Source organism: Solanum stenotomum, chromosome 5 (assembly GCF_019186545.1).
Source record: "Solanum stenotomum isolate F172 chromosome 5, ASM1918654v1, whole genome shotgun sequence".
Lineage (NCBI taxonomy): Eukaryota > Viridiplantae > Streptophyta > Magnoliopsida > Solanales > Solanaceae > Solanum > Solanum stenotomum.
In genome coordinates this window covers 37338103-37351557 of record NC_064286.1, presented here as the reverse complement: position 1 = coordinate 37351557, position 13455 = coordinate 37338103, and the positions used below count along the sequence as shown (strand labels likewise).

General features: G+C 29.6%; 1 protein-coding gene and 1 pseudogene across 2 annotated transcripts in view; both read right to left on the bottom strand.

Moving 5' to 3' along the window:
* LOC125865145 (probable protein phosphatase 2C 10) overlaps nt 1–13455 on the bottom strand; it is an 878192-nt gene that overhangs the window by 76815 nt on the left and 787922 nt on the right. The window lies entirely within an intron of this gene.
* LOC125863908 (uncharacterized) lies at nt 3667–9885 on the bottom strand (annotated as a pseudogene).

Genomic DNA, 13455 nt, shown 5'->3' with positions numbered 1-13455 from the left:
TTTTAGTTATAACATTATAATTTATGTTAGTTAACACTAATTATTGCAAATGTTATTCACACTCTTTAACATTCTTTAGTTATAAGATTATGAATTCTCATAGTTATTACATAAATTATTTCTTTCATCTTTTCTTATCTTAACTTTTGACCAATATTTTTTCATATTATTATACCGCCCATATAAATGTGATAACACAATGTTGTTATTTTTCCTTAGAAGTATATGAACTACATCTTTGTTGGGTCTAAGATAAACAGGTGATTATATATATGATTTCACAGATAGAATATATTCTTTAATTTCTGTTTTTAGTTTTTTCGGTAAAAAAAGAAAACATTTCTCAGTTAACTATGGACAACCAGATGACTAGCTTTGATTTATTTACACAGTCAATTGAGAAGTAAAATATGAGAGCCAACAACAAGAACGTCATTTATTATGTTAGAACTTATAAAATATAAATTAATATACAAAAATTAGTTCTAAAAGATAAAATGTAGTTGTTCTCTTTATATGTTCATATGACATATGAATGGTTTAACGTGAAATACACGTGCAAACAAATCGGGTAAGATGACAAGAAAAATACACAACAAATATCGTCTATAAGGTAATATTATTGAGATACGACCAATTACATGATTGAACCTCAACAAATTGAAATAACTATATGCAGTTAACTATTAAAATTTTTTATTGACCATCTTCATAGGTTCGCGTGAATAAGATATATATATATATATATATATATATATATGATCAATCCACATTGAACATTCACAAAAAAATATGCAATATTATTTTGTGCAAATCTTATTATTCAAATCATAGCTTAAATAAGCAATACTATTTACTGTAACATATATTTTATGAATAGGTAATCACGTGCAACGCGCATGTCGTAAAACTAGTATAATTAAAAATGTCAAGAAAAATAAAATTTAAAATTATTTCACAAATTAAATCACTACATAAAGAAAACTTCACCACAAAAATAAATAAAGTCCTAGTTTTTTCTTCTTCTTTTTTCTAATCCCGTAAATATTGATGTTACCTTTTTTTTCTCATCCTACAAAATAATAATAATAATAATAATAATAATAATAATAATAATAATTAATCATGCCAATATGCAAGAAATTATACTGAGTTTTATATAATTTGATATCTCGTTTATTTAATAAACGAATAGTCTGTTCAGACGAATTTAATGCCAAAGATTACTCAGTAGTTTTTATCACCTGTTTAGGAGATATTTTATCAAACCAACCATAATCATAAATGGTTTTAATATCCATTTTTGGAATAGTCCATTTGTTTAACAAATCAAGGTTCTGAGGTATATCTACCTCTTCCAATCTAGTACTTTTAGTACTCATTTTTCCTAGATCCATGTTAAAAAGAACATATCTATGTCGTATACTTCATATCAATCTCATATTTCCATGAAATTTCCTAGGCTCTGATACCAATTAACAGGATCTCTGAAGACTGGCGGTAATTCGCGCGGTCTGAACGAGACTGGAATAAGACTAATACCTCTTATAGTGGGTCTGAAATTTATGAATGAAATCTTAATGGTTTGACTGATAGACAGTTAACTATTCTTGTTCATAGAATGCTTATGTATGCAACTATCTGTAAAAGTTTTAAAAACACAGACAGAAATATTTGCAAAATGATTATTGTAGGTTTTACTGGCCAACTCAGAGGTTGGTGAGATAATTAAATGAGCATTGAGCAAAAGGCTGTTGTGATAAATGCTACTTCTGATAGTGAATGTGTTGATAACTTGGACATGGCTCTAGTGAAAAATAGAGAAGACGTTGTTTATACCTTGGTCTTAACCATTTTAGGACATTTCAATGGTAGATTTACCAATCAGTATGAGACTATTCGTACCCTGTTAAACGGTCTACGCTATAGAACCTTAGGAGAATTTAGATGGTATAAAGATACTTATATGAGTAGGGTGATGGAATTTGCCCGAAAATAGTTATGAGTATTGGAAAGCTAAGTTTATAGATGGCCTTCCTCCTTTGTTTGCCGAAAGAGTTAGAAAAACTCTGAGGAATGATCATGGTGAAATTCCTTTAAGGACCGCGTGGATTACCTCCAGTCTTTAGAGATCCTGTTAATTGATATCAGAGCCTAGGAACTTTCATGGTAAATATGATATTGATGTGAAGTATACGACATAGATATGTTCTATTCAACATGAATCTAGGAGAAATGAGTTCTAAAAGTACTAGATTGGAAGAGATAAATATACCTCAGAACCTTGATTTGTTAAACAAATGGACAATTTCAAAAATTGATATTAAAACCATTTATGATTATGGTTGGTTTGATAAAATATCTCATAAACAGTTAATAAAAACTATTGAGCAATCTTTGGCATTAAATTCGTCTGAACAAACTATTCATTTATTAAATAAACAAAATATCGAATTATATAAAACTTAGTATAATTTCTTGCATATTGGCATGGTTCAAATTGCTTTCAAACCTTTAACTCTTAAAGGGTTACCCGAGACATTTTTAGCTGCTCTTTGTGATGCTAGATATTTAAATTTTAGGCAATTTTTGATGGGTTCGATTGAGCCACTGTGGTATATGGCCCGGTATATTAATAATAATAATAATAATAATAATAATAATAATAATAATAATACCAATTTACAGGATCTCTGAATACTGGCAGTAGTTCGCGCGGTCAACTCAATCTAGCTTGTTAGCATCCAAATTCAAGGAATAAATTCGAATCAAAATATATACAAATTTAATATAGTTTTATGATTGTATGGAAGAATCTATCCTTTTACCCAAGCAAAGGGTCTGTCAAGATTTAATACATATTTTTATTGAGCCCATGTGTCTAACAGTTCTAACCGGGTATAGGCGCCCTTTTCAACTCATTAACGGGCTTAGAACCACAGTTGGCTAGACGAAGTCACATAGACAAAGCTAAGAAAAATAGTATCGAAACTGACTGTACCACCATCTCGAAACCAAATCAAGACACCATATATAAATTTATTTATATTTTGATAAAGTCTAGATCTTTTATGATAGATGTAAAAGAGAAGTTAGTTATCCGACATAGATATGAATCTTTAGCCGGACATAGTCACAACTCAGATCAGAGAAATAATAAAAGATTGAAATAAAATATAATACCTTATAACGATGGCCGACACCAAGGCCTATGAGCCAACTATACAAGTTTATTTACTTCTGGCCAATATCCGATAAACTGAAAGCTCTACAAGAGAGATTTACAATTGAGAAGAGAAAAGTAGAGAGAGATGGGTTTCTAAGCTGCTGCCTAATGAAATGAAAAACAAACTTATTTATAGAAAAATGAAAAAATATTTAGAATCTTTGTACAGTAATGTTGGGTCCCATCTGTCCCCTAAACAGTGTATCTACTGTTGATGATAGCTTTTAACTGTAAAGAAGTCTTTACAGTTTGTCTTTATTCTTTAGTTTTCGGAGGAAATTCTCCGCCTTTCTCAGAGTATCTTCTGATATAGTTGTTTCAACAGGTTGAGCTTCTTGGATATCATCGGTAGCGTCTTCGCTTGTTTCACTTCTCATAGAAGTGTCTGATTTTTCATATTGAGTGATGTTGAGAAGCAGACTCCTCTTGACTTCTTCCAATTAGCTGTTGATCATTGCTTCTTTATCTCCATCTTGAACGGAGATTTTTCTGACAATATGCCTGACAGAACTATCAACAATTGTTCCCTTTTGAGGAGTAATACCATATTCTTGAATCCTTTTTGAAATAAGGTCCAGCAGTTCTTGCCCATATAACATTTTTGTTTTGGGATCCTTTTTCATTAATTTATTCCAAAAACTATTATAAAAAATCTTGTATAAGTAGGGAATTTGTTCCTCGGTGAATCTCACTTTCGGGGTCCATTTGTGAATCCACGGGACCGAGAATTCAATGAAGAAATAGATTTGGTCTATTTTGTCCAGATAACAAATATGATCTGTGTTGTATAACTGATTAAGGTCTGTAGAAACTTTAACCCATTCTTTATATAATTTGAGAAATGGATCAGGTAATATTTTTATAGTTGGGTCATGGTATGACCACCAATTTAAAACCAATTAGGAATTGAGCCTACAAATATATTTGCACATACCTTTATAAATCATGTATATTTGTGTCTCTCATTATTATAATAGAGGACTTCATCAAAGGCCTGAATGTAGTCCCAATATGTGAAACTCATAGCGACTTTATTTAAGCTGATCTGTCTTTCTTTCATAGTGGAGATACCCTAATCTTCAACAGATATAATCTGTTTAATTATCATTTTTGAGAAGTTATAAACATTCTCAGTGGTATTGTAGCCTGAAAAGTGTTGGAATTCAATACTACCAGTACTTATCAGAATGGTTTCGTAATACGATTGAGTTTTGTATGACTCACCCGGAAAATATAAACCGTTGATTAGGTACCTCTAAAATATCTTTCAGGGTTATTCTTTTCTCTGAATATCAGAGTTTTCTAAAAGAAATATCATTTCTTTTTTCGATACCTTTTCATAAGACTTGATATCATCATTGTCTTCTTTGGCTATTGATGCAAAAGTATCATTTTGCTTTTGTGACAAATAAGCCTGCAGATGTGCGTATAACAGACTGTCTTCTGGGATATCTTCTAGATGTATTGAATAATAAGCCTCATTTTGAGAGATTTTTGAGTTTATCAAACTCATGATTCCTCTTTGTATAACTAGGGAGCTAGAAGAGGATCCATATGACGATCCCGGGGATGATCTTCCCCTTCCTCTTGTATGATTTCCCCTACCTCTGCCCTTGGTTACCCAAGGAGGGTCCATCCTGCAAACATAACACTTTTCTTTATTCGGATGTATCATAATATTCACTGTAATAATTATCCTCATCGATATCGATAATTTCTTCATAATCATGTATAGAGAAATCTTCTCTAATAATATTATTGATAATTTCACATAAAATTAATTCCTGCAAATCTTTATTAAGAGGAATTATTTTTAAAATAGTAACTAAAGTTTTCTCATCAATGAAAGTTGTATAAAAACTCATTATGAATTTAAATATTCTCTGGATAGAAAATCCGAAAGAGAGTTATCACTTTCCTTTTTATATTGGATCTCAAAATCAAAGCAACTAATTGGGCCTGCCACCTAGCAATTATTAATTTTGATGCATCATGTTTAACATCTTTGTTAAACATATACTTAACAGATTGAGCATCCGTTTTTATCAAAAACTTTTGATTATATAAATCATCCTGAAATTTTAACATGCATTTAAGATAGTTAATATTTTATGAGCCGTCGTAGCATATTTCTTCTGGACCTCACTCCATTTCCCAGAATGAAATCTGATCAAATATTCATTTTTGTCATTGGGATTAATTTGTTCTAATATCCCATCATAACCAATATTAGACGCATTTGTCTCAATAATTTTTTGTCAAGCAGGGTTAGCAAGAGTTAAGCGTGGTAAAGATTGAACACGAAGTTTGATATCCTTTACCAAGGCGGTATGACTATCAGTCCAAGGTGATTTATAATCCTTTTTCAGCCTGTCATAAAAAGGGGTCAGATCACGAGATAATTTTTTATAAAGAGGGGATATGTAATTTAAACTCCCTAAAAAGCTTTGCAATTGAGTCCTATCAGTGATAATATCAGGAAATTTTGATGCAAAGTCGAAAGATCTTTGAATCGGAATAACTTTTCCTTGACAAATATGATGTCCTAGAAATCGAACATCGATTTGAAACAAACTCATTTTTGATTTAGAAATGACCAAATCATTTTGTATAACAATTTTCTTTAAAATATCAAGATACTTAATATGCATTTCTAACGTTTTTTAGAATACCAAAATGTCATCAATATAAACAATGATAAAATTCAAATATGGATTGAAAATATCATTCATGATTTTCTGAAATTCAGATGGAGTATTTTTCAAACCAAATGACATAACATCCCATTCGTATTTTCCAAATGGAACATTAAAAGTTGTTCTATAAGCATGCTCTTTATATTTGGATCTGCCAATATCCTAATTTTAAATCAAATTTTAAAAATATATTGGCATCATATTATCTAGACAATAAATCTCTTTTGTTGGGAATATGATACTTAATCCATTTTAAATATTTATTTAAAGGTTTATAATTGATAACCAATCTAGGGACTCCACGTTCCCTTTCGGCAACATTATTAACATAAAATGCAGTACAAGGCCAGGGTGACTTTGAAGGTTTTATCCTTTTGCAACAAATTATCAATTTAATTTTTGCAGAATTCTACCAATTTGGTGTTCATCTGACAAGGACGAGATTTAGTAGGAATATCATTCTCAGAAAAATCATCTTCATATGGAAGAGTAACAATATGCTTTTTTTGATTTCAAAAAGCACTAGGATGATCGGCACAGATATCAACTGTAATTTGTTCAGAAATTAATTTCATTTTTTCCTGTACTTTGGTGGATTTCAAAGTATCAAATATATTTATGCTAAACAATTCTAGTTGCAAAGAGTCAACATGCCTTTGTTTCATATTAATCAAAGCATTAATATTACGAGAAATAGAGTCAGTGATAAAAATATAACTTATATCTCTGTCCTCATAAGTAGCCGTAAAATCTTTAGCATTTATGCTAGTAAAAGGATAAATAACATTTATAAAAGGGGTTCCAAGTATAATTGGAGGGTATAACTGTTTTTTAACCAAGAAAAAGAAATGCGGAATGCAAACTTTATTTTGACAAATGTGAGTATTAGGTAATTTATACTTTATATCTAAAGCATGTCCAGAAGCAGATTTAACCATATGAGTTGTTTTTTCAAAATATTTAGTAGGTACAAGACCTTCTTGAATACAACTAACATCGGCTCCACTATCAGTCATGACAATATCAGTTATTGAAAAATTATTATCAATCAATATGGTGCATTTAACATATCATTTATGAGCAATACCAATTTGCATCATTCCTAAAAACATACCTTGTCTAGGATCAAGATTAAAAGGTTTTGCAAGAGTATTTTCTTCAACAATGTTTTTACCTTTGTTATTAACAATTTCTATCTGAGTAAGTCTATGATCACAAATCATTTGTTTTTGTTTAAGAGATTTAATCTCATTTTTCAAATTTTCAATTTCATTCTTCAAATCATCAAAAGAGGAATCTCTTGTAGGAGTAGTTTGTTTATTAAGTCTGTTATTTATTTCAGACAATGAATAAGGTGCAGCATATTCAAATTCAAAATATTTCTTTATTTTTCTGAATTTTTTGAAGAACTAGCATTATTATTAACAACTAATTGAATAATTTTTACATGAATATTATTATTAGTAACTTCTTTCAAAAGTTCTATCACAAATGTAATAATATTCATATTTCAAATCTTCAAATTGAGATTGCAATTTATTAAATTCATCATTTTCACAAGAACAAATATCACCATGACAAGAATTGCAATCATTCATTTTATCATGCTGATTACTATCAGATATATCAAGCAAATCAACTTCCTCTTCAGAACCTGAATCATAATTAGACTCAGAACCAGAAGTGTATAAGAAACTATAAACCTTACCATGAACTTCCTCATTAAGTTCTAGGGATTTCAACTTTTCAAGCTTACAATTTGGTGCTATATGACCAAAATTTGCACATCTATAACACTTGATTTTAGCGAGATCTCGCTTGGACCTATTCTTGGTAAATCTATCAGACTTGCGAAAGACTCTTATAGCGTCGCGTTCTTCCTTAGATCTATATCTAGACCTCTTTTTCTTAAAAGGTTTATCCGAATTGGAGTATCTAGAATATATATGTTTCTCTTCTTGCTATTAGCAGAAGCATCAGGTAAATTGAACTGGGAACAAAAGTCTCCTAGCTGAGATCTTTCTTTAAGCTTATCCATCTTAAGCTGTCTAGATAACTTCAATTCATTGCACAAATTTACTCCTTCTTGAGTGCAAACTCCTATCAGCTTACCATAAGTATAATCCTTATAAGGAATTTCACCATGACCTCCTCAGAGCTTTTCTAACTCTTTCGGCAAACAAAGGGGGAAGGCCATCTATAAACTTAGCTTTCCAATGCTCATAACTATTTTCGGGCAATTCCATCACCCTACTCATATAAGTATCTTTATACCATCTAAATTCACCTAAGGTTCTACAGTGTTGACCATTTAATAAGGTGCGAACAGTCTCAATTGGTAAATCTACCATTAAAATGTTCTAAAATGGTTAAGACTAGGGTATAAACAATGTCTTCTCTATTTTTCACTAGAGCCATGCCCAGGCTATCAACACCCTCGTTATCAACAATAACATTTATCACCGCTGCTTTTTGCTCAATACTCATATAATTGTCCCACCAACCTCTGAGTTGGCCAGTAAAACCTGCAATAATCATTTTGCAAATATTTCTTTCTGTATTTTTAACTCTTTTACAGATAGTTACATACATAAGCATTCTATGAACAAGAATAGTTAACTGTCTATCAGTCAAACCATCAAGATTCCATTCATAAATTTCAGACCCACTATAAGAGGTATTAGTCTGATTCCAGTCTCGTTCCTCTATTAACACATCTTGAGGAGTTGGTCTGGAATAATAATAGGTATGCATGCTAGGTTTGTGAGCATAGTTCATATTACTATTCTTTTTGGGATAACCATGAAGTTTATTAAATTCTAAGGAAACATGATTTTTAAAATCAAAAGATTTTCCATTTCATCTGCAAAATTGTTTGACAAATCAATAGGCTTTGCACCAAATTCAGATAATTTTTTATCAAGAAGTTCTTCTAAATCATAAATCGACTTGAATTTAAAATTCCGAATCTCAGGGGGCCTTTGCACATGAGTAGCAACAGTTTGAGCTTCTGAATTTCCTTTAGAAGTAGAAGCCGTATCAGAAGTCTTTAAATCATTTTTTATTTGAATTACTAAAGCAGTTAATTCATCTAGTTTTTTATCGAGAGAACTAATATGTTCACCCAAACCTTTACCATAAAGTCCCAAATAATTATTTTGAGAAATTAAATTATTTATTTCATTAATGCTGATTGCCGCAACATCTTCTTCAACAAAGTTTTGAAAGGCAGTAAAGGTGATACCAATATTATTTGGTAAATAAAAGATGACTAAGGTGGATAAACAACCTTAATAATATTACCAAATCCATCTTTATAAGATTGTTCAAGAACGTTGATGAATAAAGGTAAATAAGTGGTTATAAACCAGGGGACAAAATACATAATTTGATTATGTAGAACACAAGTTTCATAAAACTCTTGAGAAATATTATTCAAATCATTAGCATTATAAGTGTCAAAAAATCAAATTTTAAATTGGTTCCATTTATCACTCAAAAATTCAGTCTGAATGTACTTTCTTGCCAATGAACCTGGACTAAAATCTATTTGGTGTACATTCATCATTAAGTTTTATTGGGATCAAAATTCATTTCGGATACAGAAGGAATATCCTTATCAGAAATATCAGAAGAATTATCATTAGCTTGAACAACATTCATTCGAGGATCAATTTTTATTTTATTGACAATTCTATTACCTTGATCCGTAGATATAATAGAATGTATGGTATGTAAAGAAGCAACACGATTACGAGCCGGACCATACACAGGTTCAATAGGGGAAATATGATGAATAACAGGCAATCTTCTATCAGAAAATGAATGTCTACTATAAGGAATATCATAAATGGTTTTAATATCAATTTTTGAAATAGTCCATTTGTTAAACAAATCAAGGTTCTGAGGTATATGTACCTCTTCCAATCTAGTACTTTTAGTACTCACTTCTCCTAGATCCATGTTCAAAAAAACATATCTATGTCATATACTTCACATAAATCTCATATTTACCATGAAAGTTCCTAGGCTCTGATACCAATTTACAAGATCTCTGAAGACTGGCTGTAATCCGCGCGGTCAACTTCAATCTAGCTTGTTAGCTGTAAATAAACTTGTGTAGTTTGCTCATAGGCCTTGGTGTCGGCCATCGTTATAAGGTATTATTGTTTATTTCAATCTTTTATTATTTCTCCAATCTAAGCCGTGACTATGTCCGGCTAAAGATTCATATCTATGTCGGATAACTAACTTCTCTTTTATATCTACCATGAAAGATCTAGATTTTATCAAAATATAAATAAATTTATATATGGTTTCTTGATTGGTTCCGAGATGGTGGTACAATCTGGTTCGATACTATTTTTATTGGCTTTGTCTTTGTGACTCCGTCTAGCCAACTGTGGTTCTAAGCCCGTTAATGAGTTGAAAAGGGCGCATATACCCGATTAGAACTGCTAGACACATGGACTCAATAAAAATACGTATTAAATCTTGACAGACCCTTTGCTTGGGTAAAATGATAGATCCTTCCTTACAATCATAAAACTATATTAAATTTTTATATATTTTGATTCGAATTTATTCCTTGAATTCGGATGCTAACAAGCTAGATTGAAGTTGACCGCGCGGATTACCGCCAGTCTTCAAAGATCCTGTAAATTTAACACACGCGAGCGCGCACAAACTTATTTTATTTTATGTTAATGATAGGGATATTTTGGTCTTGAAAAAATTACGTTTCTGCTTCTGCTATTACTTCTTTTAAGAAGCAGAAAATTTTAGTTTATTCTCAACTATAGAAAAATTGCTTCTGCTTCTATTTATAAGCAGCGTTACCAAGTTACAAACACCTTAATTTTTTAAAAAGGTTTTTTTTCCAATTAAGTTCTTTTAGTTCCCACCTAAAATTAGAAAATTATTTCTGGCAACGTTAGAAAATTTCTAGCAACAATACTCTTTTAATAGGAGAATATATAGGAAACTTATTAGTACCAAACTTCTATTAGTATTTATGGAAAAAATAATTATTTTTTTTAAACTTCTATAAATTGAAATCGTTGGTCTCAATAATAAGATAATTACATCAATCATATGTAGTCAATTGGCCAAATACAAACAACAGATCATTGTGTAGCTCTATAAAATTGACTTTAGATTATTAATTTATTGTCCAATATGTAGACATAAGTTATGCAATATCTAAAAAAAATAATTAAAAATTCTCTTCTCATTTATGAAATTCTCTTTTCATTTATAACATGTTCCCATTAACTTAATTGTGTGTTTATTTTGTGTGTCATATGATTTTGAGTTTTTGTCCTTCATTTTAATTTAAACTATTTTTTTTGTTGTCCAACTTTTCATTGTTTGAATTTATGACCTCATAAAAAAGAGTGAAGGTGAGACGAAACTTTTATTGCCTCTTTTTTCCTTTTCTTTTGTAGGATATGACAAACTATCTGAAGAAACAATGAAGATTGTTTGACATAATCTTGATTTGTTTGAATATATGTCCTGCGATAATGTATGTGAATTTTATTTCGAAAAATTTGAAAACTTAATTAATCGTTTGTTTAAATTATTATATATATTTCACATAAATTGCTGTAATGATATTTTTATTGTTTTGATAAGCAGCAGTCAAAAAAAAAAATTGAAATCAAGTGAAGAGTCGGGACATTTTTCGTGTGAGGACTTTTGACAATCAACAAAAGCTTAGCCCTTTATTAAAAGACTGTAATAGTTGTTATGTTATCAGTGCCAGCTCAATGCTTATAAAAATTAGTCATATGCCTTAAGGATCCAATTTTAGGGGCCTCTAATTTTTACCACAATAAATTATGTGTTAATTTTTTTTATAGAAAAAAATAATTATCTAAGATAAATATATTTTTCTTAAAAAATATATATATTATTTTATTCTTCTTAACTTCAATAAATAGAAGAAATCAAGAAAAATATTGTTTTGTCTTCTTACATTTTCTTCACTAACTCTCGCATTGTAATTTTCTAGACCCCTTTTATACTATATGTAAGTTAGAGCTCTATAAAAAATATGAATCAATAGTAAATATCATGTTTTTGAATAAAGTGAATTACAAGCCTATTTAGATTGACTTATTTTATGTGTTTTTAAATCAAAAGAAGAAGAAGAAGCAGCTTATAAGCAGTTTTGTCAACTAATTACTTATAGAATAATGTTTACAATTTATGTAATAATTGCTAGCTAAAAGATTTTAGGCCTTTAATTGAAATTTCGTTTTAGGCCTCCAAGTACGTTGAGCCACTCCCTGTATATTATTATGCTCATATGTAATGTATCGATTGTTTAGAGTGTGTTTTTATGCATTAATATCAAACATAATTTGACTTTTGATATTAATGCGAAATTTTTTTCACTACATTTAATTTTGCCCCTTAGTTGTTAGTGTGATTGTAAGTTATCATATTCCTTTTAATTATATTTTTATCTTAATTTTTTTACGTTGTTTCTTTAAAAAGTTTTGTACTTAATAATATAACATAGACATAACAATTTATTTTTAAATAGATGTATTATTAATTAACACGATACACACATGCAAAGTACATACACTTGACTAGTTATATAAAAACATGAAGATCCTTGGAAATAATTGATTAGACCTTTTTTCTTCGTTAAAAGACTATACAATAGATAAAACTGTCTTTTACTATGTTCCTCAAATAATTTTCATTCAATTATTATACTAATATTTAGGACTTCAAAATCAGTTATAGTTATAACTATTAAATCTTTTTCTTATTTGTAAGGTGTAAGAACTAATATTTAATACTTTAAAATTGACTAAAATTTGGCTTCTCAAAGGAAGTTAACTTTATTTTGAGAAAACTATACAACCACTTACGGTATGTTTGGAAAGTCATCCTGGTAATTGAATTTGGTTTAATTGGGAGTGATTACGCTATCTGATGTGTTTGATTAGCCATGTAATTACCTGGTCAGGAGGTAATTGAGAGCAATTGACAGAGGTAACTGCACTCTCCAATTCTCAGAGAGGGGTTGTGAATTGCTAATAATTACATGGTGTAATTATAAGCTGGTTACTTTTTATTTTTTTTTCGTTTTAATTTTTTTTTTTTCAGTTATTTTAAATTCTTTTTTTATTATTGTAATTTTATTTTTTTATGTTTCGTTTCCTTCTCATTCTCAACCTTTACTTCATGTGATTCCACACAATTTTTGTAATATCTATTTTTTATGTCATGTTTATTTATTTTCATTAGCACAATTTTGTTAATATTCTAATTTTTAAATTAAAAAAGAATTCATTATTGAGTAAGGTTATAGACTTGAAGTTTCCTTTTCTTTTAAATCATAATTATATATGTTATGTTGAATTTAACGCAAGAGTATTATATTAAAGTTTTTGTTTTGAATTTAAAACTTATGTTATAATTTCAGTTTCATTTGTTTTAGTAGTATTGACTCGAGATTTCACATTGCAAGTCATTAATTTTTTTAATTAGACTTGATAGATTATCTTTTAG